The sequence below is a fragment of the Somniosus microcephalus genome, chromosome 20 (genome assembly GCF_052327205.1).
Source record: "Somniosus microcephalus isolate GS21.2 chromosome 20, FLI_Smic_1.0, whole genome shotgun sequence".
Taxonomy (NCBI): domain Eukaryota; kingdom Metazoa; phylum Chordata; class Chondrichthyes; order Squaliformes; family Somniosidae; genus Somniosus; species Somniosus microcephalus.
Genome location: NC_141006.1, coordinates 65766819 through 65792918, shown reverse-complemented (window position 1 = coordinate 65792918; position 26100 = coordinate 65766819). Strand labels below are relative to the sequence as shown.

General features: G+C 44.5%; 1 protein-coding gene across 1 annotated transcript in view; it reads left to right on the top strand.

Annotated features, from left to right (window-relative positions):
- The first annotated feature begins 20029 nt into the window (after positions 1-20029).
- The window catches only part of LOC147103363 (transmembrane protein 200A-like), a 67760-nt gene continuing 61689 nt past the window's right edge, over positions 20030-26100 (top strand). The window contains exon 1 of the mRNA XM_085962882.1: positions 20030-20413. The gene's annotated coding sequence lies outside the window, so the exon portion shown is untranslated. The remainder of the gene's footprint in view (positions 20414-26100) is intronic.

The window sequence follows — 26100 nt, the reverse complement described above, 5'->3', positions numbered from 1 at the left end:
GACTTTCCTACTTTTATACTCCATTCCCTTTGCAATAAAGGCCAACATTCCATTTGCCTTCCTAATTACCTGCTGTACCTGCATGCTAACTTTTTGTGATTCATGTACAAGGCCCCCCAGATCCCTCTGTACATCGCATTTTCCCACATTAAACTCCATCTGCCAGATTTTTGCCCACTCACTTAGCCTATCTATATCCCTTTGGAGATTCTTTGCATCCTCCACACAATTTGCTTTCCCACCTATCTTTGTATCATCAGCAAATTTGACTACATTACACTTGGTCCCTTCATCCAAGTCATTAATATAGATTGTAAATAGTTGAGGCCCCAGCACTGATCCCTGTGGCACCCCATTAGTTACAGTTTGGCAACCTGAAAATGACCCATTTATCCTGACTCTGTTTTATGCTAGTTAGCCAATCTTCTATCCCTGCTAATATATTACCCTCAACCCCGTGAGCTCTTATCTTGTGTAGTAACCTTTTTATGTGGCACCTTATCAAATGTCTTCTGGAAATCCAAATACACGACATCTACTGGTTCCCCTTTATCCACCCTGCTCGTTACACCCTCAAAGAACTCCAGCAAATTTGTCAAACATGATTTCCCTTTCATAAAACCATGCTGACTCTGCTTGACTATATTATGATTTTCTAAATGTCCTGCTACCACTTCCTTAATGATGGACTCCTGCATTTTCCCAATGACAGATGTTAGGCTAACTGGTCGATAGTTGCCTGCTTTCTGTCTCCCTCCTTTCTTAAATAAGGGTGTTACATTTGCGGTTTTCCAGTCCGCTGGGACCTCTCCAGAATCCAGGGAATTTTGGTAGGTTACAACCAATGCATCCACTATCTCTGCAGCCACCTCTTTTAAGACTCTCGGATGCAGGCTATCAGATCCAGGGGACTTGTCCACCTTTAGTTTGCCTCGTACTTTCTCTCTAGTGATAGTTTTAAGTTCCCCCCCCCCCCCAAATAGCCCCTTGATTATCCATTATTGGGATGCTTTTAGTGTCTCCTCCCGTGAAGACCGATACAAAATATTTGTTCAAAGTCTCCGCCATTTCTGTGTTTCCCATTATTAATTCCCCAGACTCATACTCTAGGGGGCCAACATTTACTTCAGCTACTCTCTTCCTTTTTATATACCTGTAGAAGCTCTTGCTGTCTGTTTTTATATTTCTTGCTAGCTTACTCTCATAAGGTATCTTCTCTCTCTATCATTTTTTTAGTCGTCCTTTGCTGGTTTTTAAAAATTTCCCAATCCTCTGGCCTTCCACTATTCTTCGCAACATTGTATGCTTTTGTTTTCAATTTGATACCATCCTTTACTTCCTTAGTTAGCCATGGATGGATCATCCTTCTCTTAGAGTCTTTCTTTCTCACTGGAATATATCTTTGCTGAGAGTTATGAAATATCTCCTTAAATGTTTGCCACTGCTTTTCTACAGTCTTACCCTGTAACATATTTTCCCAGTCCATTTTAACCAAGTCTGCCTTCATACCTTTGTAATTACCTTTGTTTAAGTTCAGGACACTAGTTTGAGACCAAGTTTTCTCATCCTCAAACTGAATTTGAAATTCTACCATGCTATGATCACTCTTCCCAAGAGGATCCTTCACTTCGAGATCATTAATTAATCCAGGCTTGTTACACATTACCAGATCTAAAATAGTCTTCTCCCTGGTTGGTTCCACAACATATTGTTCCAAGAAACCATCCCGTATACATTCTAAGAACTCTTCCTCAAGTCTACCTTTGCCAATTTGCTTTGTCCAATCAATATGAAGATTAAAATCTCCCGTGATTATAGCTGTACCTTTCTTACAAGCCTCTATTATTTCTTGATTTATTCTCTGTCCTACAGTGTGGCTACTGTTTGGGGGCCTGTAGACCACTCCCACCAGTGACTTCTTACCCTTATTATTTCTTATCTCCACCCAAACTGATTCTACATCTTGATCTTCTAGGCCAATATAATTTCTCATCACTGCACTGATCTCATCCCTTATTAACAGAGCTACACCACCTCCTCTTCCTTTCTGCCTATCCTTATGAAATGGCAAAAGCCCCTGAATATTCAGTTCCCAGCGTTGGTCACCTTGCAACCACATCTCTGTAATGGCTATGAGATCATACCCATTTATTTCTATTTGTGCTGTCAACTCATCTATCTTGTTACGAATGCTGCGTGCGTTCAGATATACAGCTGTTAATTTTGTCTTTTTACCATTTTTCCCTACTCTGACCCCTCTTTCTGATGCTCTCTTATGTGTATATGTTCTGTCCCTTCCTGTCATACTCTGGTTATCATTACCCCTATCGCTACCCTGCACTTTTGCCTTCTCGTTTTTCTTTGACTTTTAAATTTCCACTCAGCATATCCCTCCCCCCCCCCACTATTTAGTTTAAAGCCCTATCTACAGCCATAGTTATTCGATTCGCCAGGACACTGGTCCCAGCCTGGTTCAAATGATGTCCGTCCCGACAGAACAGCTCCCTCTTATCCCAGTACTGGTGCCAGTGCCCCAGGAATCGAAACCCATTTCTCCCACACCAATCTTTGAGCCACTCGTTCATCTCTCTGATCTTATTTACTCCTATGACAATTTGCACGTGGCTCAGGTAGTAATCCAGAGATTATTACCTTTGTGGTTCTGCTTTTTAATTTAGCCCCTAGCTGCTCATACTCCCTCAGCAGAACCTCTTTCTTTGTCCTACCTATGTCGTTGGTACCTACATGAACCACGGCAACTGGATCTTTCCCCTCCCACTCCAAGTTCCTCTCCAGCCCAGAGGAGATGTCCTTTACCCTGACACCACAGCCTTCGGGACTCATGCTCTTGGCTGCAGAGAACAGTGTCTATCCCCCTCACTATACTGTCCCCTACCACTACCACATTTCTTTTTGCTCCCCCCACTTGAATGGCTCCCTGTAACATGGTGCTGTGGTCAGTTTGCTCATCCTCCCTGCTCTCGTCCACACAGAGAGTAAGAACCTCGTAACAGTTGGACAAGAGCAAAGGCTGAGGCTCCTCCACCACTACCTCCTGGGTCCCCATACCTGCCTTGCTCGCAGTCACACCCACCTGTCCCTGACCACGGTCCAAATTTGAATGAATTAATCTAAGGGGTGTGACTGCCCCCTGGAACACAGCGTCCAGGTAACTCTACCCCTCCCTGATGCGTTGCAGTGTTTGAAGCTCAGACTCCAGCTCATCAACATGGAGCTGAAGTTCCTCAAGCAACCAACACTTACTGCAAATGTGGTCGCCATGGACCTCAATGGTGTCCACCAGCTCCCACATGTTGCAGCAGTAACACATCACCTGCCCTGCCATCTCTAATGTATTTAATTAATTAAGTGTTTAAATTTTGAACGTTTAGTTTTTAATCTCGGCTCTTAATTTAAACCAATGCCCAAGAAAAGAGAGAAATACTGACCAACCAATCACTTCCCTGCTTTCCTGTGATGTCACTCCTTGTTTTTGTCGTCAGGTCTGCTGCCTCTGCTCTCGGGCCTTCCTCTGCCGCGATGTTTATTTGCTGCACCTCCACTCTCACTCCCGCTCGGGTCCGCTGCCTCTGCCTTTTCCCTGTGATGTCACCTTTTATTTTCCTCTGAATGTGGTTGGGGGGTTTCACAGAACCGAACTGCCATTGGTTCTCTGTCCCTTCTTGTGCAGATTTTTAACTCCGGCTCTCTTGGAGGCTGACAAAGATAGAAAAAGAAGGAAGGAGCACCTCCCTCCCCTCCTCACCAAATCCCTTACTCAGCAAATCCCTTACTCACCAAACTCGCATGTTTACACACTGTTCCAAGCTGCACTCCATGACAAACTGCACACTAGCCTTCCTTATTTATACAACTATCACACCGGCAGAACAGACCCACCAGAGGTGGAGGCACAGTGGTATACAGTTGGGAAGGAGTGGCCCTGGGAGTCCTCAACATTAACTCCGGACCCCATGAAGTCTCATGGCTTCAGGTCAAGCATGGGCAAGGAAACCTCCTGCTGATTACCACCTACCATCCTTCCTCAGCTAGTGAATCAGTACTCCTCCATGTTGAACACCACTTGGAAGAAGTACTGAGAGTAGGAAGGGCACAGAATGTACTCTGGGTGAGGGACTTCAATGTCCATCACCAAGAGTGGCTCGATAGTACTACTACTGGCCGAGCTGGCTGAGTCCTGAAGGACATAGCTGCCAGTCTGGGCCTGTGACAGGTGGTAAGAGAACCAACACGAGGGAAAAATCTACTTTACCTCGTCGTCACCAATCTACCTGTCACAGATGCATCTGTCCATGACAGTATTGGTAGCAGTGACCACCGCACAGTCATTGTGGAGACAAAGTCCCGTCTTCACACTGAGGACACCCTCCATCGTGTTATGTGGCACTACCACTGTGCTAAATGCGATAGATTCAGAACAGATCTAGCAGCTCAAAACTGGGCATCCATGAGGTGCTGTGGGCCATCAGCAGCAGCAGAATTGTATTCCACCACAATCTGTAACCTCATGGCCCGGCATAACCCTCACTCTACCATTACCATCAAGCCAGGGAACCAACCCCGGCTCAATAAGGAGTGTAGAAATGCAGCACCAGGCGTACCTTAAAATGGGGTGCCAACCTGAGGAAGCTGCAACACAGGACTACATGCATGCTAAGAAGTGGAAGCAGCATGCTATACACGGAGCTAAGCGATCCCACAATCAACGGATCAGATCGAAGGACTGCAGTCCTGCCACATCCAGTCGGGAATGGTGGTGGACCATTAAACAACAAACGGGAAGAGGAGGCTCCATGAATATCCCCATCCTCAGTGATGGTGGAGCCCAGCACGTGAGTGCAAGAGACAAGGCTGAAGCATTTGCAACCATCTTCAGCCAGAAGTGCCAAGTGGATGATCTGTTTCGGCCTACTCCTGAGGTCCCCACCATCACAGAAGCCAGTCTTCAGCCAATTCGATTCACTCCACATGATATCAAGAAACAGCTGAGCGCACTTGTGCCCCAGAACTAGCCGCGCCTTTAGCCAAGCTGTTCCAGTACAGCTACAACACTGGCATCTATCCGACAATGTGGAAAGCTGCTCAGGTATGTCCTGTCCACAAAAAGCAGGACAAATCCAACCAAGCCAATTACCGCCCCATCAGTCTACTCTCAATCATCAGCAAAGTGATGGAAGGTGTCATCGACAGTGCTATCAAGCGGCACTTACTCACCAATAACCTGCTCACGGATGTTCCCGTTTGGGTTCCGCCAAGACCACTAGGCTCCTGACCTAATTACAGCCTTGGTCCAAACATTGACAAAGGAGCTGAATTCCAGAGGTGAGGTGAGGTGAGAGTGACTGCCCTTGACATCAAGGCAGCATTTGACCAAGTGTGGCATCAAGGAGCCCTAGTAAAACTGAAGTCAATGGGAATCGGGGGGAAAACTCTCCACTGGCTGGTGTCATACCTAGCACAAAGGAAGATGGTTGTGGTGGTTGAAGGTCAATCATCACAACCCCAGGAGATGACTGCAGGAGTTCCTCAGGGCAGTGTCCTAGGCCCAACCATCTTCAGCTGCTTCATCAATGACCTTCCCTCCAACATAAGGTCAGAAATGGGGATGTTTGCTGATGACTGCACAGTGTTCAATGCCATTCACAACTCCTCAGATAATGAAGCAGTCCATGCCCACATGCAACAAGACCTGGATGACGTTCATAGTAACATAGTAACATAGAGATAGGAACAGGAGTAGGCCATTCGGCCCTTCGAGCCTGCTCCGCCATTCAATGAGATCATGGCTGATCTTACCAGTTCAGTACCCCGTCCCCGCCTTTTCTCCGTAACCCTTAATCCCCTTAGCCTTCAGAAATATATCCAATTCTCTCTTGAAAATATTTATTGAATTAGCCTTCACAGCCCTCTGTGGCAGGGAATTCCACAGGCTCACCACTCTTTGAGTGAAGAAATTCTTCCTCATCTCTGTTTTAAATGATTTGCCCGCTATTTTTAGACTGTGGCCCCTGGTTCTGTGCTCCCCGGCCATTGGAAACATTCTCTCTGAATTCAGCCTGTCCAGGCCTGCCATAATTTTATATGTTTCGACGAGATCCCCTCTCAATCTTCTAAACTCCAGTGAGTACAAGCCCAAACTATTTAATCTCTCTTCGTAGGTCATTCCCGCCATTCCAGGTATCAGCCTGGTGAATCGCCGTTGCACTCTTTCCATGGCAAGAACATCCTTCCGCAGATGGGGCGACCAAAACTGTACACAATACTCCAGATGCGGTCTCACCAGCACCTTGTACAGCTGTAGTAAGGTATCCCTATTCCTATACTCGAACCCCCTTGATATGAAGGCCAACATACCATTTGCCTTCTTAATCGCCTGTTGCACCTGCATGCTCTCCTTCAGTGACTGGTGCACAAGAACACCCAGGTCCCTCTGCACTTCCCCATCTCCCAATCTATTGCCATTTAGATAATAATCTACCCTCCTGTTTTTACCCCCAAAGTGGATAACCTCGCATTTATCCACATTATAGTGCATCTGCCACGTATCCGCCCATTCCCCCAACCTGTCCAAATCGCACTGTAGCCTCCTGACATCCTCATCAGAGCCCACCCCTCCTCCTAGTTTAGTGTCGTCAGCGAATTTGGAAATATTGCATCCAATTCCCTGATCCAGATCATTTATATATATATTGTGAACAGCTGGGGTCCCAGGACAGATCCTTGCGGCACCCCGCTGGTCACTGCCTGCCACTCCGAAAACGAGCCGTTTATTCCAACTCTCTGTTTTCTATCCGCCAGCCAGTTCTCTATCCACGTTAATACTTTGCCCCCAATTTCATGAGCCTTAATTTTGCATGATAATCTTTTGTGTGGAACCTTATCGAAGGCTTTCTGGAAGTCAAGGTACACCACATCCACTGGCTCTCCCCCATCTATTTTACCAGTTACTTCCTCAAAAAAATTCCAGCAGATTAGTCAAACACGATTTACCCTTTGTAAATCCATGTTGACTCTGTCCGATCCTTTCCCCATTTGTCAAGTGCTCCGCTATTTTATCCTTAATAATGGACTCTAGCATTTTGCCCACAACCGATGTAAGGCTTACTGGTCTATAATTCCCTGCTTTCTCTCTACCCCCCTTTTTAAATATTGGGGTAACATTAGCTACCCTCCAATCCACGGGTACTGTTCCCGAGTCAATGGAGTTCCGGAAGATGATCCTTAGAGCATCTGCTATCTCCAGGGCCACCTCCTTAAGTACCCTAGGATGTAGTTTATCAGGCCCCGGGGATTTGTCGGCCTTCAGTCCCCTCAACTTACCCAACACCATATCCCTAGAGATACTAATTTCTGTCAGCTCCTCCCTCTCATTAGTCCCTATGTTTGCCGATATTCCTGGGAGGTTATTTGTGTCCTCCTTTGTGAATACAGAACCAAAGTATGAGTTTAATTGGTCTGCCATTTCCTTATTCTCCATTATATATTCTCCCGAATCGGACTGCAAGGGACCGACTTGGGATTTTACCAGTCTTTTCCTCCTGATATACCGATAAAAGCTTTTGCAGTCTGTCTTTATGTTTGCTGCAAGTTTACTTTCGTATTCTATTTTCCCCTTCCTGATTAATCCCTTTGTCCTCTTTTGCTGTATCCTGTACTGCCCCCAATCTTCCGGTCTGGTGCTTTTTTTTGCCAGTTGATATGCCCTTTTTTTTGATTTTATGCTGTCCCTAATTTCCCTCGTTATCCACGGTTGAGTCACCTTTTTAGGTTTATTTTTATGCCAAACCGGTATAAACATGTTCTGGAATTCTTCCATTCTATCTTTGAATGCTTGCCATTGTCTCTCCACTGTCAATCCCCCCAGAAACACCACCCAATCAATCTTACCCAATTCCCGTCTCATACCCTCGTAATTCCCTTTATTTAAGTTCTGGACCTTAGTCTCTGATTCAATTTCCTCACTCTCCATCTCGACTGAGAGCTCGATCATATTATGATCGCTCTGACCCAAGGGGCCTCGTACAACAAGATTGCTGATAAGTCCCTTCTCATTGCACAATACCCAGTCTAAAATGGCCTGATCTCGAGTCGGCTCCTCGACATATTGGTCCAGATAACCGTCCCGAAAACATTCCAGGAATTCCTCCTCCTCAGAATTTTTACTAATTTGGGTAGTCCAATCAATATGTAAATTAAAGTCACCCATGATGACAGCTGTGCTCTTATCGCACGCTTCTCTAATTTCCCTTTTTATGCCTTCCCTCACCTCCATATTACTATTTGGAGGCCTATATATCACACCCACTAACGTTTTCCTCCCCTTGCTATTTCTCATTTCTACCCATACAGATTCCGTTTCATCCGAGTTAATATCCTTCCTTTCCATTGCATTAATCCCCTCCTTTACCAGCAATGCTACCCCACCTCCCCTACCTTTTTGCCGATCCTTCCTAAATATTGTATATCCCTGGATGTTAAGTTCCCAGCCTTGCCCACCCTGCAGCCACGTTTCTGTAATCCCAATCAAATCATACTTGTTTACCTCTATTTCCACAACTAATTCATCCACCTTGTTCCTAATGCTTCTAGCATTAAGATACAAAGCCTTCAGGCTTGCTTTTTTCACACTCTCATTATGAATTAGTTTGGCCCTTTGTGTTTCTCTCCTTTGCTTATTGCTTCTCACCTTTCTACCATCTATTTCTGACTTCATATGACTTCCCTCTTTTCCACTACCTAGGTTCCCATCCCCCTGCCAAATTAGTTTAAATCCTCCCGAACCGACCTAGAAAATATTACCCCGAGGACATCGGCTCCCTCACAGTTCAGGTGTAGACCGTCCCCTTGGTACAGGTCACTCCTCCCCAAGAACTGGTTCCAATGCCTCAAGAATTTAAATCCCTCTCCCTTGCACCACTGCTCAAGCCACATATTTAGCTTATCTATCTTACTCTCTCTAAACTTATTTGCTCGTGGCACTGGTAGCAATCCAGAGATTACTACCTTTGAGGTCCTACTTTTCAATTTAGCTCCTAACTCCCTAAATTCAGCTTGTAGGACCTCCTCCCTCTTTTTACCTACATCGTTGGTACCTACATGTACCACGACAACTGGCTGATCCCCCTCCCCCTTCAGAATGCTCTGCACCCGCTCCGAGACATCCTTGCACCAGGGAGGCAACATACCATCTTGGAGTCTCGGTCTCGGCCACAGAAACTCCTATCTATCCCCCTTACAATTGAATCCCCTATCACTATAGCCCTATCCCTCTTTTTCCCGCCCTTCTGTGCAGCAGAGCCAGTCATGGTGCCCTGAACCTGGCTGCTGGTGCCTTCCCCTGATAAGTCATCTCCCCCAACAGTACCCAAAACGGTAAACCTGTTTTGGAGGGAGATGACCGCAGGTGACTCCTGCACTACCTTCCTGCCTTTACCCTGCCTTTTGGTCACCCATTTACTGTCTGAGCTAGCCTTTACCTGCGGTGTGACCAACTCACTGAATGTGCTATCCACAACATCCTCAGCATCGCGTATGCTCCAGAGTGAGTCCATTCGCAGCTCCAGCGCCGCCATGCGGTCCGCTAGGAGCTGCAGCTGGACACACTTCCTGCACACATAGTTGTCAGGGACAGTGTCCCTGATTTCCCACATGGCACAGGAGGAGCATGACACGGGTCTGAGCTGCCCTTCCATGACTTAACCCTTACAATACCTTTTTATTTACTACGATTTAGCTTAATTATTGAAGTCTACTTAGAATAAGTTTGTGAAAGTACTCACCAACCAGTCACCTACCTGTTTTCTGGTGTTGTATTTTCACTGCCGCCTCCTGTCCTGGAACCTTTTCCACCTAGGTTAGGCTCCTGAAATAAAATAAATTGAACCTACCTTTTCAACTTCCCCTAACCCCTAAAAGGTTAGAGGAGGTGGAAGGGTGGGAGACACTACACTGTAGTGTTTCGGGTTTAGCAACAGCTCCACCTATATAAGAGTTACTGGCCTCCTGCTCTCCCGACTGCACCAGCTGCTCCCTGGTGACGTCACACACTGATTACTATTTACCCCTCTCCTCTGCTGTTGATTTGGTACGCCTCGCAACTGCCGCCGGTTTTTAAGCCGGGCTCCTCCTCGCTGCTCTCTGCTGCTCCGAGTGGTCGGGCCTCGCAACTGCCGCCGGTTTTTAAGCCGGGCTCCTCCTCGCTGCTCTCTGCTGCTCCGAGTGGTCGGGCCTCGCAACTGCCGCCGGTTTTTAAGCCGGGCTCCTCCTCGCTGCTCTCTGCTGCTCCGAGTGGTCGGGCCTCGCAACTGCCGCCGGTTTTTAAGCCGGGCTCCTCCTTGCTGCTCTCTGCTGCTCCGAGTGGTCGGGCCTCGCAACTGCCGCCGGTTTTTAAGCCGGGCTCCTCCTCACTGCTCTCTGCTGCTCCGAGTGGTCGGGCCTCGCAACTGCCGCCGGTTTTTAAGCCGGGCTCCTCCTCGCTGCTCTCTGCTGCTCCGAGTGGTCGGGCCTCGCAACTGCCGCCGGTTTTTAAGCCGGGCTCCTCCTCGCTGCTCTCTGCTGCTCCGAGTGGTCGGGCCTCGCAACTGCCGCCGGTTTTTAAGCCGGGCTCCTCCTCACTGCTCTCTGCTGCTCCGAGTGGTCGGGCCTCGCAACTGCCGCCGGTTTTTAAGCCGGGCTCCTCCTCGCTGCTCTCTGCTGCTCCGAGTGGTCGGGCCTCGCAGGCTTGGGCTGATATGTGGCAGGTAACATTCGCACCACAGAAGTGCCAGGCAATGACTATCTCCAAAAGCGAGAGTCTAACCACCTCCCCTTGACATTCAATGGCATTACCATCGCCGAATCCCCCACTATCAACATCCTGGGGGTCATCATTGACCAGAAACTTAACTGGACCAGCCACATAAATACTGTGGCAACAAGAGCAGGTCAGAGGCTAGGTATTCTGTGGTGACTGTCTCACCTCTGGACTCCCCAAAGCCTTTCCACCATCTACCAAAGCACAAGTAAGGAGTGTGATGGAATACTTGCTTGGATGAGTGTAGCTCCAACAACACTCAAGAAGCTTGACACCATCCAGGACCAGGGGTCACAGTCTAAGGATAAGGGGTAAGCCATTTAGGACAGAGATGAGGAGGAATTTCTTCACCCAGAGAGTGGTGAACCTGTGGAATTCTCTACCACAGAAGGCAGTTGAGGCCAATTCATTAAATATATTCAAGAAGGAGTTAGATATATTTCTTAAGGCTAAAGGGATCAAGGGATATGGGGAGAAGGCAGGGACAGGGTACTGAATTTGGATGATCAGCCATGATCTCATTGAATGGCGGAGCAGGCTCGAGGGGCCGAATGGCCTACTCCTGCTCCTATCTTCTATGTTTCTATGATAGATCCTTGGCGCCCTCTTTGATCTCATCTATATGCTGCTCCTCGGCGACATCAGCCAAAGACTTGATATCAGGTTCTACATGTACGCTGATGACTATCCAACTACATGATAGGGTAACCCTTGCGATCCAACGTCGATACGTGTGTCTCTTTTACATTAATTCAATTTCTCTGAAGACGGATCAAGCAAACACAGATGAGGCCAGGGACAAGTCGTTAAATTGCTTATGTCACAGCACATGAATATACAGATTAATAGTTATGACTGGTTTCACATATTTCAATCAGTACAACTTGTCTTCATGTAATAATATAAAATAACAAACACGCTATGCTTTCCCACATCGTGCTTGACTTAAACAGAATAACAACATAACAATCTTCTCCTGCATTCTAACCTTCTTGTAATCTTTGGCCAGCCTGGCTGCTTGAATCTCTCTGTGTTTTATCTTACTTCGTTCATGGTCAGAAAGGGATCAGAGACATAGAATTTACAGTACCATAACAGCCCGACCGGTCTATGCCAGTGTTTATATTCCACACAAGCCTCCACCCACTATTTACTCCATCCCACCCTTTCAACATATCCTTTTATTACTTTCTCCCTCGTACTTATTTAGCTTCCACTTAATTGCATCTATGACCATCCAACATAATGGGTGTGAGGTGTTTTGTGATTGCCGACAGCCTAACTAATTATTTATTAATTGCAGTCCATGGGGAAACAACATCAACACTAGCTCTTCAGCACCTGATCTATTTACTTTCTCAGACCCCTTATTTAACCTGTGAAAATGCACTATGCTTTAAAACCCAACATTTAAAGGTAACTTTTTTTCAAAATCTTTCTATGGAAAATAGTTAAAAGATTCTTAAATGTGATGGAGTGAGACTGAAAACAAAGCAGAGAAGTAGAGAGAACAAAGTCTTACAGTGGAAAAAGAGTAATCACGAAAGAAAATGAGCAATAGTGCACTTACTTGTTGATTTTCAGACACACAAACTGCAGCCAGTTTTACAATTTGTACAAAACAGTGAATGAAAAGGGTTGAACATCTGGGCACAACATTTGTCCAGATCAGCACTTTGATTAATACACTAAACAGCAGCTACGAGATGATACTGTGCTAATGCCTCCCGTATTAGCATTCTGAATACAGATAATTAAGATTGTCTTCAGACTTGGGACTTCAAAAAATACAATTTGTTTTTGTAATTATCTGGATGTCCCAGTACTCCAGGTAATTGAATTTGGTGGCATCATGTGCTTTTAGACTTTACATTAATTTATTACATTTTATTTTAGAATGTTCTCTAATTAATTAAAATGCATCACTCTCAAAATTAATCCATTGAGTGATTGTTTTTTTTAAGCAGTCTATTAAACTGATTTGAGTCACAGCTGACACATTAATGGGGTTTCAAAATAATAGCCATTTCAGGGACTGTAATAAATGTGGACAGGTTATATAAGCTGGCAGCTTATTCAGGTAAATAACTAACATTTAACAACATTATGAGTGAGAGTGCTGCAACCAATGTTCTGTCTCTGTAATGCTCCACACTTTAATTTTTTCAATCAGTTATGAAGAGGAGGAAACAAGTGGAAGTTGGGCAGCTCCCCACAGGGAGGAAGTACAATTCAGATTATGAGAGCTCTCTTGATGGTTTAGTGCAGTGGGGGTACTCAGCCCAGGCAGTAGGCCCCAGATTCAATCCCCAGTCTGTCCTTTGTCGATCTCACCCAGAGCAACAGTTGGGGTATCTACAATTGCTCAGGAAGGGGAACAACTAGCTCGAGTTCCCACAATGATTTCTATCTAATGACGCGCTGGAATGTGCACGTGTGGATGTTGGGTGTGGACGGGGTCAGGCTCCTCGGTCATGCTCTGCTCCGTCGAGCAGCTTGCCAGTAGTCATTGCCTTATAAAAAATTAATTCCTGGGATGTGGGTGTCGCTGGCAAGGCCAGCTTTTATTGCCCATCCCTAGTTGCCCCTTGAGAAGGTGGTGGTGAGCCGCCCTTCTTGAACCGCTGCAGTCCGTGTGGTGAAGGTGCTCCCACAGCGCTGTTAGGGAGGGATTCCAGGATTTTGACCCAGCAACGATGAAGGAACGGCCGATATATTTCCAAGTCCGGGTGGTGTGTGGCTTGGAGGTGCTGCCCGTGTCCTTCAAAATGGTAGATGTTGTGGGTTTTGGGACGTGCTGTCGAAAAAATCTTGCCGAGTTGCTGCTGTGCATGTAGATGGTACATACTGCAGCCACGGAGCGCCGGTGATGGAGGGAGTGGATGTTTAAAGTGGTGGATGGGGTGCCAATCAAGCACTGACTGAGCTCACAGATGAAGAATGGCCATTTGGATGAGGTCGAGGGGTCGGGGATGTACCTGTGAAACCCCCAGACAGCAACTTGGGGAGAACAGGGCACAAAGCTGGAATATAATGATGCTTCTACGTTGCTGAGTCCTGATGTGTAATTCTCAGGAATTCAACAGCACCAGCAAAGATAAACTTACCAGACAGTTTTTTATCCCCCAGATCTACTTTTTCCTGGGTCTTGGCTCCCACATTTTTCAGAGACAGCCTGAAAACAAGTGAGCACTGTGAGCTTTTCGACACTGCCTACACTGAGAACGGGTACCAGCTCATTTCTTAAAGGGGGAGAGTAGCACATGTAGCTTGCTGTGCTGAGATTTGGACCCCATGCGAAATGCTAAAGCACCATTTAAAGAAAGAGAGAAAATTTACCGGGCTTTTCCATGTAACTCTTATCAGCCAACTGAGAAGCAGGATTGGCAGGAGTCTAGGGTGCAAGTCAGCCTGCCAGGGAATGCTGTGTAGAACAGAGAAACTCAAATGGAATAGATTTTTTGTAAAATCACATAAGTAGGCCATGAGTCTCCTCTCAAGCTCTGTCCTCCTGGTTCACCTTCAGAATCTAAAAATGCCTTAACATCTCTCTGGCTTCAGTTATCTATGCTAATATTGCACACCATGTGTTAATATATTTAAAATTGGCTATGTTTTATTCTCATCAAGGTCAGGGATGTTAGTGCTGGGGAGCGGAACACTTTTACCAGTCAGCATCAGATTCAAACACTTCCAGGCCCACTCTAGCACTGCTAGCTGCAAAATAAAGCTCGCTTTGCTCTTCCTTACAATGTATCTTAGACCCAACCGCAGAAGACCAGCCTCTGCTGCACCAATGTGACATTGTTTGACTTTCTGCAACAGCAATTGTTATGATCTCAGTGAGGTTGCTAATTTAGTGCTAAATTAGGATGGTTTTGTGCTGTCGGGTCAAGTTCACTAGGAATTAGGCACTTCAGGTAGGACCCTTATAGCCAGGAATGAAAGAAATCTTTCATCTCATAGCCTGCTCTGGATTCAAACCCAGATACCCGAGGTGAATTGGCAATGTTCTCACTCTTTATACAGTTTTACAGTTTCAATTGAGATAATCCAAATTCTGTACGGTTAATTTCTAAATGATCCAAATGTTCATCGTTAACTACTGTGCTCAATGTCACCATGGCCCTGAGATTAACTGCAATTCGATTAGACAAGTTGGACCATTCCTTATATCCAATTACTATATTAGAGGTCTTAAAAGTGTGATGGGGTTTTTTTGTTAAGTCACCCTTACTTCCTGTAACACAAACCCCATTGCATTGTATTGATAACAATCCCTATTGCTGTAAAATAAAGTATCCTCTGACTTGCTGTGAGCAATGCCATAGGGAATTGGCTAATCTACACAGCGAATTCTTGCATCTGCCACATGTCCATCATGTAACATTTGCGTATTGATTTATCATTGACCCGCAGGCATCTGTAAGGAATACCTATTATATTCACATGTGATCACATGCTGAGTTGTTATTGGCCTGCAGGCATCTGTAAGGACTGCTATTGTTTAGAAGACCCAGGGGACCTAACTCCATCTTGTCCACACGGTGCTGTATGTATGAAAGCTTACAGACCTGATGCTTCATTAAAAGAGTTTAAACTGTAATACTCCGTTGTCCTGCAATTTATTATTTTTGTACAAAGTGTGCAAAACAAGACATGGTGTCAGAACAGGGATTTGAAATGGACATCGTTGGAGCTCCCTTAGCGTGAATGAATTGGGATCTTTGAACTTACATAGAGAATGGTGCAAGTTCAAGCAACACGTGGAATTAATGTTCTTGGGTCCACTGAAAAGCAAAGGGGAGGAAGAAAGATGCAGCTACCTACTCCTGTGGATCGGAGAAAAAGCGAGAGACATTTTTAACACATGGTCTCTCACCGCAGATGAAGCAAAGGTACTGAAAAGTTATTTTGACCGTTTTGAAGCATATGTGATGCCCAAGACAAATACGATATTTGCTAGGTACAAGTTTCAGGAGAAAGTACAAGGAGCTAGTGAGTCGTTTAAACAGTTCGTGACTGAGTTAAAACTGCTGGTAAAAGTCTGTGAATATGCAGATAAAGATGAGACGGTCAGAGACCGCATCGTGTTTGGAATACATTCAGCTAAAGTGAGAGAGAAACTTTTGAATGTTGGGTCTGGGCTAACGCTGGACAAAGCTATAGACATAGCTAGATCGCACGAGATAGCCCAAGCACAGTTGAAAACCATAACCGGCGCCACGAGCAGCTCGAGTGAACAGACAGTGCACGCAGTTAATAGATACACACCAAAGAACACTGCCCAGAGAACGTGTTTCAGAACAAACAACAGCGGGAGTTCTAAAAATGGGCGACACAGACATAAAACACTTCAAAAACTGTGGATATTGTGGAAACAACTGGCATGGAGAAAAGAAGTACTGCCCTGCCAAAGGAAGGCAATGTACTAAATGTGGTCAACGGAACCACTTTGCTAAAGTTTGCAAGACTGTTTTTGGAAAAGCAGTACACACAGTGAGTGACAGCCAAATGCCAGATAGAGAGCCAAATGCAGAGGAACTGTTTATTGATTCTGTGTCACAGAAAAAACAGATTTCAGAGACTGAGCAAGCTTATGCCGATATTGAGATAGGAAAACAGGGCAAATAGCTTAAGTTTAAACTAGACACTGGATCTCCGGTTAACGTAATTCCTCTGAGTGAGTATCACAGCTTGAAGGATGAGTGTGAGCTGCAGCCCACCTCATGCAGACTGACCGGCTATGGAGGTGAGCAGCTCATTGTAAAAGGCACATGCGTGATGAAATGTAAGTACAAAGAAAGCGACATGATGCTGGACTTTTACATTATTGACACTCCAGCACCGCCAGTGCTAGGCCTAAAGGCATGTTTAGACATGGACCTCGTCAAGCTAGTGCTATCATTGACAGCACCAGTTGAGAAGCAGACAGTCATGGAGGAGTTTGCTGACGTTTTCAAAGGGATCGGACTATTCCCAGGTGAATGCACTATTCACCTTGACCCAGCAGCAACCCCTGTGGTTTGCCCACCGAGAAGGATACCCCTTGCTCTACATAGTCGCCTGAAGGAGGAGCTGCAGAGCATGGAGAATACAGAAATCATCGTCCGGGAAACAGAACCGACAGAGTGGGTCAACGCGTTAGTAGTGGTTGAGAAACCATGTACAGGCAAGCTCAGAGTCTGTCTCGACTCCAGAGATTTGAACAAGGCTATCAAACGCCCTCACTACCCTCTACCAACGCTAGATGACATCACACCCAAGCTAGCGGGAGCACATTACTTCAGTGTAATGGACGCACGATCAGGATACTGGAATATCAAGCTCACGGAAGAGTCATCTAAGCTAACAACGTTCAACACACCATTTGGACGCTACCGATTTCTGCGTTTACCATTTGGTCTTATCTCAGCTCAGGATGAATTCCAGCGGAAGATCGACGAAACCTATGAAGGCCTCGACGGAGTAGTCGCAATCGTAGACGACATCCTCATCTATGGCAGGAATAGAGAGGAACATGACAGGAACCTCCGTGCGATGCTACAAAGATCACAGGAGAAAGGTATCCGGCTCAACCCCGAGAAAAGCATAATCGGATCCACCGAGATCAGTTATTTTGGGCATCGCCTCTCAACTGATGGCATTAAGCCGGATCCAGAGAAAATCTCTGCCATCAAGAAGATGGAGCCGCCGAAGAACCGCGCAGAGCTAGAGACAGTACTAGGCATGGTTAACTACTTAGCCAAGTTTGCCCCGAGCCTCTCCGAAATCAATGCACCCATGCGTCAGTTGCTCAAACGATCCAATGAGTTCCTGTGGGACAAACAACATGACACAGCATTTCAGAAAATGAAAGACCTAATCACCAGAGAACCGGGACCAGTTCTTGCCTACTTCGACCCCAACAAAGAGCTCAGACTACAAGTGGACGCGTCAAAGTACGGACTAGGCACAGTATTACTGCAAGAAGGAAAGCCCATCGGCTACGCTTCCAGATCTCTCTCAGACAGTGAAATCAACTATGCTCAAATCGAGAAAGAGCTATATGCAATTCTGTTTGGATGTAAGCGTTTCCACCAGTACGTCTATGGCTGACAAGTCATTGTGGAATCCGACCACAAGCCCCTCGAGTCAATCGTAAGGAAACCACTAGCCGCAGCCCCACCAAGGCTACAGAGAATGATCCTTCAGCTATAGAAGTATGACTTCACAATCATTCACCGTCCAGGCAAAGACATTCCTGTCGCAGACACGCTCTCCAGAAAGTCTCTTAGCTACCAGGACAGCAGCCTCAGTGAAGGCATGGATGTGCAGGTGCACATGTTGTACAACAGCTTACCTGTGAGTGACTCAAAACTGAAGGAGATCCGAGCAGGAACAGAGAAAGATGCACAACTCACACGGCTGAGCAAAGTCATACATGAAGGATGGCCTGAGGAAAGGAGGAAATGCCCTCAGAGCATATCTGAATTCTGGAACCACAGAGACGAACTGTCACAAATCAATGGAATCGTCTTCAAAGGGGAGAAAATCATCATTCCTACCAGTCTCAGAGAAGAGATGTTGACAAAAATTCATGCTGGACATATGGGCATGGAAAAATGCAAACAAAGAGCACGTGACATTATGTTTTGGCCCGGAATGTGCAAACACATTGAGGACATTGTCAGAAAATGTTCCATTTGTCTAGAACGCCACCCATCAAATGTCAAAGAGCCCATGATACCTCACCGTATCCCAGACAGGCCCTGGCAGGTCGTCAGCTGCAAGCAAGTGCATCCAAAACGTGTACAGAGACAGCAACACCAAAAGAGATACTCTGACAGGTCAGCTAGACTACTGCCGCCACTGCACAATGGAGAATCCGTCAGAATCCAGGAGCATGGCTACTGGAAGCCTGCAGTCGTCATCCAGCCAGCGATCATATCACATCCGCACCCCAGAAGGACAGGTGTACCGCCGCAATCGCAGGCACCTCCTGAACACCAAGGAACAACACTGTCATTCCGCCGAAAGGTCAAGCCTAGAGTTATCCTTGACTTGTGAACTGCCAAAGGGTGTAGGCGGATCGCTGCCCTAAAAAAAACTGTACATCGTTATTGAAACATTGAGATATTTTCAGTGCTAGTTAAATGTTGAGTTTACTTATATGTAGTTGCTACTGAGAACATTGTGTAGAAGAAAGGTTCGAAAGTAATGCATTACATTTTTCTTTTAAAAGAAAGGGGATGTAACATTTGCATATTGATTTATCATTGGCCCGCAGGCATCTGTAAGGAAAACCTATTATATTCACGTGATCATATGCTGAGTTGTCATTGACCTGCAGGCATCTGTAAGGACTGCTATTGTTTAGAAGACCCAGGGGTCCTAACTCCATCTTGTCCACATGGTGCTGTATGTATGAAAGCTTACAGACCTGATGCTTCATTAAAAGAGTTTAAACTGTAATACTCAGTTGTCCTGCAATTTATTATTTTTGTACAAAGTGTGCGAAACAAGACACATCACACTCCAGGGGCCAAGCTTTGTTACATATCAGGACTTGCATTTACAGCCAATCAATTACCTTTGGCGTGTAGTCACTGTTTTGTAGGCAAATACAGTAGCCAATTTGCACACACGAAAGTTCAAACAGACAAGATGCAAACCAAACCTTCTTTAAAAAGAGAAATTACGCCAAATCATTTCACCCCACAGCCTGAAAATTACAAGTAATTTACTGAACTGTAGTTGACCTGAGGAATTTACAGGAAGCTGTAACTCTTGGATTCCTGCAGGGTGCCCGCGAGTCAGAAACCTTAAAGGGGCAGAGCCAATGAGCAGCTAAACATCACAAAACTTTGCCCTAAAGATGAGCAACGCCATTGGAGATTCGCCAGCATTAAAAAGAAACAGTGCAATTAAGTACTAAGTAAAAAAACAACCTTCCTTTTTTTTAAATATGGGCACTAAAGTTACAAAAGGTGTACAGTATCTATTAGCAAAATGTGTCTTCACCCAACACAAAGAAAAAAACATTGAGACTTTATTTTATGTAGGAGTTTGCAAAAAATTACGCCAACGCGGTAGAACTCGGCAAAAAAAAAAGACAGTAGTGAAAAATGACGAAGGAATGTGCTGCAAACGGATAATTTTACTTAAGAGACGGCGTTACTGACAAACGCGGAGAAGGAAACTTGGGATAGGTTGACGCCCAGCGAAAAGGTTCAATTGAAAACGCGCAATGTGGGGTAGAGAGAGGGCGGTCGAGAGCGGAATCAATGCCCCCGGTGCCGCTTGCAGCCCCGCCGGACCCCGCATTGTCCCGGGCCTCGCTGCGCCCACTTTGTGATTGACAGTCCGCCTGTCTGTCAGTTTCCTGTCTAGTCAGTTTTCCTCGCCAGTTCTTTTGTGTAGAAGCGTTCAAAGAATATTACTACAAGCCTCTGATGTCCGTATATAAACACGAGGAATAATTTATAAATGTTACCAACCGCAACATATGGGGGTGGGAAAGCTCCATGTAAAAACGATTGCTAACGAAATGCTCCGCCGAAATCAGCATCGATCCTGGGAGAGATTAGGACTAGGAGAATAAATTCATCCCGAGAGAAGGTAAGAGTTTCTCATCCTATTCAGTTTGTTTTACAGTAATAATATGAATAAAGTGAAATGCCGGACAGTGAAAGCGAAGTTTAATGGATATACTGGGTAACAACCGGTACATGACCTCTGAAAAACACAATGACCGAGCTCTTTAATACTGTTCAGCGCTGCCGACAGAAAGTTTAAGATTGCATTTTCATTTAAACAACTTAACTAAGGTTTGAGTACGGGAATCAAAAATGTTAAACCTGTATCAATAGAGTGATTTAGACCCGAATTGTTTAATTCCCGCTTTCACTGTTTGGAAAGTCACTGGTCGCCAGCCTCAATGACTTAAATTCAAAGTCGAAATTGAATGAAAAATGGCAATTATTCTCTATTGTACCTAAACTGCTTTCATTACATCTTAAAGCGATACATAATACAAGCATTTTTTATTGTTTTATCTTATGCAGGGTCAATTTGTGGCCTGGTTCTCTTATCTCAAGCCTTCAACCTCGTTTTATCATAACCTTGTTTGTCTTAAATTTATCAATTTTACACTGTGATCAACATTCACTCTTCCCTCGCAAACTCCAAATATGCCATCTTAAATGCTCTTTCACTTCCCATATCTTCAATGTACTGGAATGATGACTTATTGCAACCTCCTTCTGCTCTAACTCATTCTTTATCCAGATGTCAAAACTGGAATTCCTTGCCTCCACCAGTCTTCCCGTCGCCTACAATCTCGGGCTTCTAAAGCATTACCTTGGTGTCACCTAACCACTATTTGTGATTTATCCAATCATCTTTGGACTCTGTTCAGTTCTGAGGCTGTCCTGTTTTTAATAAATACTGTATATGAAGAGAGAGAGAGCGGTAAAGGGGAATGTTAGCCCATACAATAGCAATGGTACAAGGGAGCCTAAAGATAAGACATGGGGAGGAACTTTGTGGATTTAATAGAAGTAAAGAAAACAGTAATGGAGAAGATAGACAAATTTCCAGGACATGATTGTTTCCACCTTAGGGTATTAAAAGAAATGTGAGAAAATTGCAGAAACATTACACTTAATTTTCCAAAGCTCTCTAGAGCTAGGAATTGTGCCTTTGGATTGGAAAATTGAAAATGTCACCCTGTTATTTAAGAAGGGAGGGAGAAACCAGGTAACTACAGACCAATACTCCCTCTAATTTTTTTTGGTACTGAGCGGGCCATGAACTCCTTTGAGCGCAACCTTTTCGTCCGTGGGCAGATTTTAAAACAACAACAACCCTTTTTACAACAGCAGTCACGTAAAAGCATATATACAGTAATGCCATATTCCCACTCCACCGTCTCAAATCATACAGTAATGCCATATTCCCACTCCACTGTCTCAAATCATACAGTAATGCCATATTCCCACTCCACCGTCTCAAATCATACAGTAATGCCATATTCCCACTCCACCGTCTCAAATCATACAGTAATGCCATATTCCCACTCCACTGTCTCAAATCATACAGTAATGCCATATTCCCACTCCACTGTCTCAAATCATACAGTAATGCCATATTCCCACTCCACTGTCTCAAATCATACAGTAATACCATATTCCCACTCCACTGTCTCAAATCATACAGTAATGCTATATTCCCACTCCACCGTCTCAAATCATGAGACAATCAGACAAGGTTCTAGACAAATTTAACATAACTTCTCTGCTTTTGAATTCTATTCCTCTAGAGATGAACACCAGTGCTTTATTTGCACTTTTATGGCTTTTTTAACCTACATTTAATGATTTGTGAATCTCTACCCCTAGATCCCTTTGCACCTCTACCCCATTTAGTCTCTTATTTTCCAAGGAGTAGGTCGCCTCCTTATTCCTCCGAACAAAATGCACCACCTCACACTTGTCTATATTGAAATTCATTTGTCATTTACATGCCCATTCTGCAAGTTTGTTTACGGTAGAATTAATTAAAAGCTTTTAGTTCGTCATGTACAAACTCTATTTTAAAAAAATTACTTGTCAGAAATGACTGGGGTATAAAAGAACTGCAAAATAATGCATTAACACTTCAGAAACGTCACTCAGTTACACGGTTATGCATCGACAAACAATCCAAAAGCCCAAGGTGAGCTGAAAGAGCCACATCTATTTGTGCAATCTGTATTAATTTTAAAGGTTTTCAACGTATTAGCTCATCCCTCATGTCACTATAGCAGTGGCTGCACAAGCAGCGGCTTTCTTACGGTACTGACATGCTGTACGTCCACATAAATAATTAGATTATTAATCACAATGCAACCAGACAACCAACAAATATAAAGTGCTGTGGTTCTTTAGTTCACAGTATTAAAAAGAATTGAACTAAAACAGGTATCCGTATTTCCAACATCGATCACTTCCATTAATAAATGTCTACTTGAACCAGCACACCCTCCATGTAACATCTCAGAAATGCAGCACTTATTCACAAGTGCAGAAAAACACATACACAATTTGCGCCACCGAATTAAAAACAAAAAGCAGGAAAAGCTATGATTTAACAGAATAAATATTTATCTTTCTTCTTGGACAGGAGAACCAATCAGGCTGACTTGGAAATGTTTACTAATATTTTGACGTAAAGATGTTAATTTACGAATTTCGCTTCCAATGTATTTCTCTCAAACATTCTCCACAATATTAACCCCTGCTCTTACCATGAAAAGTGTTGAATTATTTTAGGTACTTCCCAATTAAATAGTGGGAAACAAACTTCACTGTACACTCAATTTTTAATCTCCTATTTCAAACATTTATACCAAATCAAAATTGTACATTATCAGTTTAATCAAAGTATTTTCTGTGTCTTTCTCAATAAACAAATAGTAGTTTCTTCTAAAGTAGCTTCTTGCAATTTTTATACATCATTACATAACTCATGTTTCTATTAACACTCCACTAAACGTTTAAGAGGAAATCTATATTTACATTATTCTTGGGACTTGTTAGGACTATAGAACGACAGACAAAATAAAATGGTTTGTGTTTTTCCCCTTTTTTGGTTCTCTTCCTAAACATCTTAATATTTTTTTAAAAGTCAATAGAAAGTAATATGCAACGGCTACAAACCCTCCCCGCCCCCCCCCCCCCTCAACAGAATGGTTGCATGTTTGTGAAAAGCTACTCACTTCAGTCGATCATTCAAAATCAAATATTGAGAAATATCAATTTTTAAATGTTTTAAGCATTTCAGAGCCTCTTTAAAAGCGTTTGGACTTCAAGACCTAGTTGAAACTTGGTTTCGATGAGGAGAAAATTGATTTTTATTTCTGTTTCTTCCAAAATCATATTCAAAACTTAGGGGGGGGGAAAAGTGTTTTTAACATTTTTTTGTTAAAAGTTCATTAAAATCTTTAAATTCTTTCAAGTCTCGTTGCAGCTTTGACAGATGTTGCTCCAAGTTTATCTTTCCCTCTTCAATGCTGTCATTAAACATACAACAAAAAATAATAAAATAAACTCTATTTCCAAACGGAGCTCAAATAGGAAAGGGAATAAAGTGGTTAAACTTCTTACGAAGGTGGTGAGGTTATCTATCCCCAGCCTTGGTGATGAGTTGGGATCAGTTTTGGAGAAATTGTTTCCTCTTTTTCTGCTGCCGTTCCCTCCGTCTCTCACAGACTCTGAAGTACAAATGGGGGCACAAACTTCCCCCCCCCCCCCCTCTCATAACATGATTTAAACAACCCTGATAGACTCTTTCAAAAAGAGTACAACACCTGGCAAAATATAACTGCAACTTAACACGGGACATTCAACGTCACTTTCTCGTATATTTTTCCGGCTTTAAAGAATTTTCTGAATTTAAAAAAATTCTCATTTTTGTTTCACCGGGGGCCTAAAACTTGTTTGCTTCAACCTCCTTCCAGCGGCCATTGTACATGTGCTGCACCTCCACCTGTGTTGTTCCAAAGTGCAGCCACTACTCAGTCCCCAGGAATGGACTACACGTGTCTGGACCCTCACCCCTCTCTTTCGCTGTCTCTCTCTCTCTCTTTCGCTGTCTCTCTCTCTTTCGCTGTCTCTCTCTCTCTGTCGCTCTCTCTCTCTTTCTGTCCCACTCTCTCCCCCAGTCTCTCTCTCTCTCTCTCTCTCTCTCCCCGTCTCCCCCCCTCTCTCTCTCCCCCTCCCCGTCTCCCCCTCTCTCTCTCTCTCTCCCTCCCCGTCTCCCCCTCTCTCTCTCCCTCGCCCTCTCCCCCTGTCTCTCCCCCTGTTTCACTCTCTCTCTCTCTCTCTCTCTCTCTCTCTCTCTCCCCGTCCCCCTCTCTCTTTCTGTCCCACTCTCTCCCCAGTCTCTCTCTCTCTCTCTCTCTCTCCCCGTCCCTCTCTCTCTCTCTTTCTGTCCCACTCTCTCCCCAGTCTCTCTCTCTCTCTCTCTCTCTCTCTCCCATCCCGTCTCCCCCGCCCCCTCTCTCTCTCCCCCTCCCTGTCTCCCCCTCTCTCTCTCTCTCCTCTTCCCCGTCTCCCCCTCTCTCTCGCTCCCTCCCCGTCTCTCTCTCTCTCTCTCTCTCTCTCTCCCTCCCCGTCACCCCGTCTCTCTCTCTCCCCCTCTCCCCGTCTCTCTCTCTCTCTCTCTCTCCCTCTCTCCCTCCCCGTCTCCCAGTCTCTCTCAATTCAATTCAAATTGCTTTATTGGCATGACAAAATACATCTTATGTTGCCAAAGCACAGAAAAACATGTATGGTTGAACACATACACGCAGATCTAGACATACAGTGTATAGACAAATATACCCACGTATACATAAATATACGCACATATAATATACATATAATCTTTTAGATTTAATGCTCACTGGTTGTCCCTCTGCTTAATGCAAGCTGTAACATAATTTGCCGCTAAAGTTACGCATTTTCTCTGTTCCCCTAATAGATATGGGAGTTTTTGGTGGTCATTCAGATTTTTGAATTCAGGGCATATTTTTATGAGTTTTGGGTAGAAATTTCCCCTTATGTCCTGATAGTTTCCACAAGTTGTGAGGAAGTGCATCTCTGTCTCCACCACTCCTTGACTGCAGTGAGAGCATATCTTGTCCTCTCTGGGCAGCCAGGTCTGCCTGTGTCTGCCTTTTTCGATGGCCAGGCTATGCTCATTAAGTCTGTACATTGTCAAGGTTTTACCATGGTCAGGTATTCAGCCATGGTGTATTGTCTGTTTAGGGCCAAATAGCAATTGAGTTTGTTTTGGGTTTTTGTCGTTTCTGTCCAATAGGTCAAATTTTTTTCTTTTTGTTTAGTAATAATTGTGTTGGGTCGAATTCTCTGTGCTAGGATGTCACTGTCCTGTGGCTGATTATTATTAGTAGTGTTAGTAGTTACTTCATTGAGTCCCAGGACCAGTTGACTGAGGGGACTCTTCTCTATGATCATCTCTTGGCATTTCAGGGCTTTGTAATGATAGCAGTGGGGGTTGCTCATTTTTAGGTGTTTCCAAAATTTGATGGCTCTTTTTTGGATATTAATTAGTAGTGGATATTGGCCTAGTTCTGCACTGCATGCATTGTTTGCGGTTTTCCTCTGAGTCTGGAGGATACTTTTACAGAATTCTGCATGTAGGATCTCAATTGGATGTTTGTCCCATTTTGCAAATTCTTGTTGTGTTAGCGGACCCCACACCTCACTGCCATAAAGTGCAATTGGTTCAATTACTGATTTAAACATTTTGAGCCAAATGCC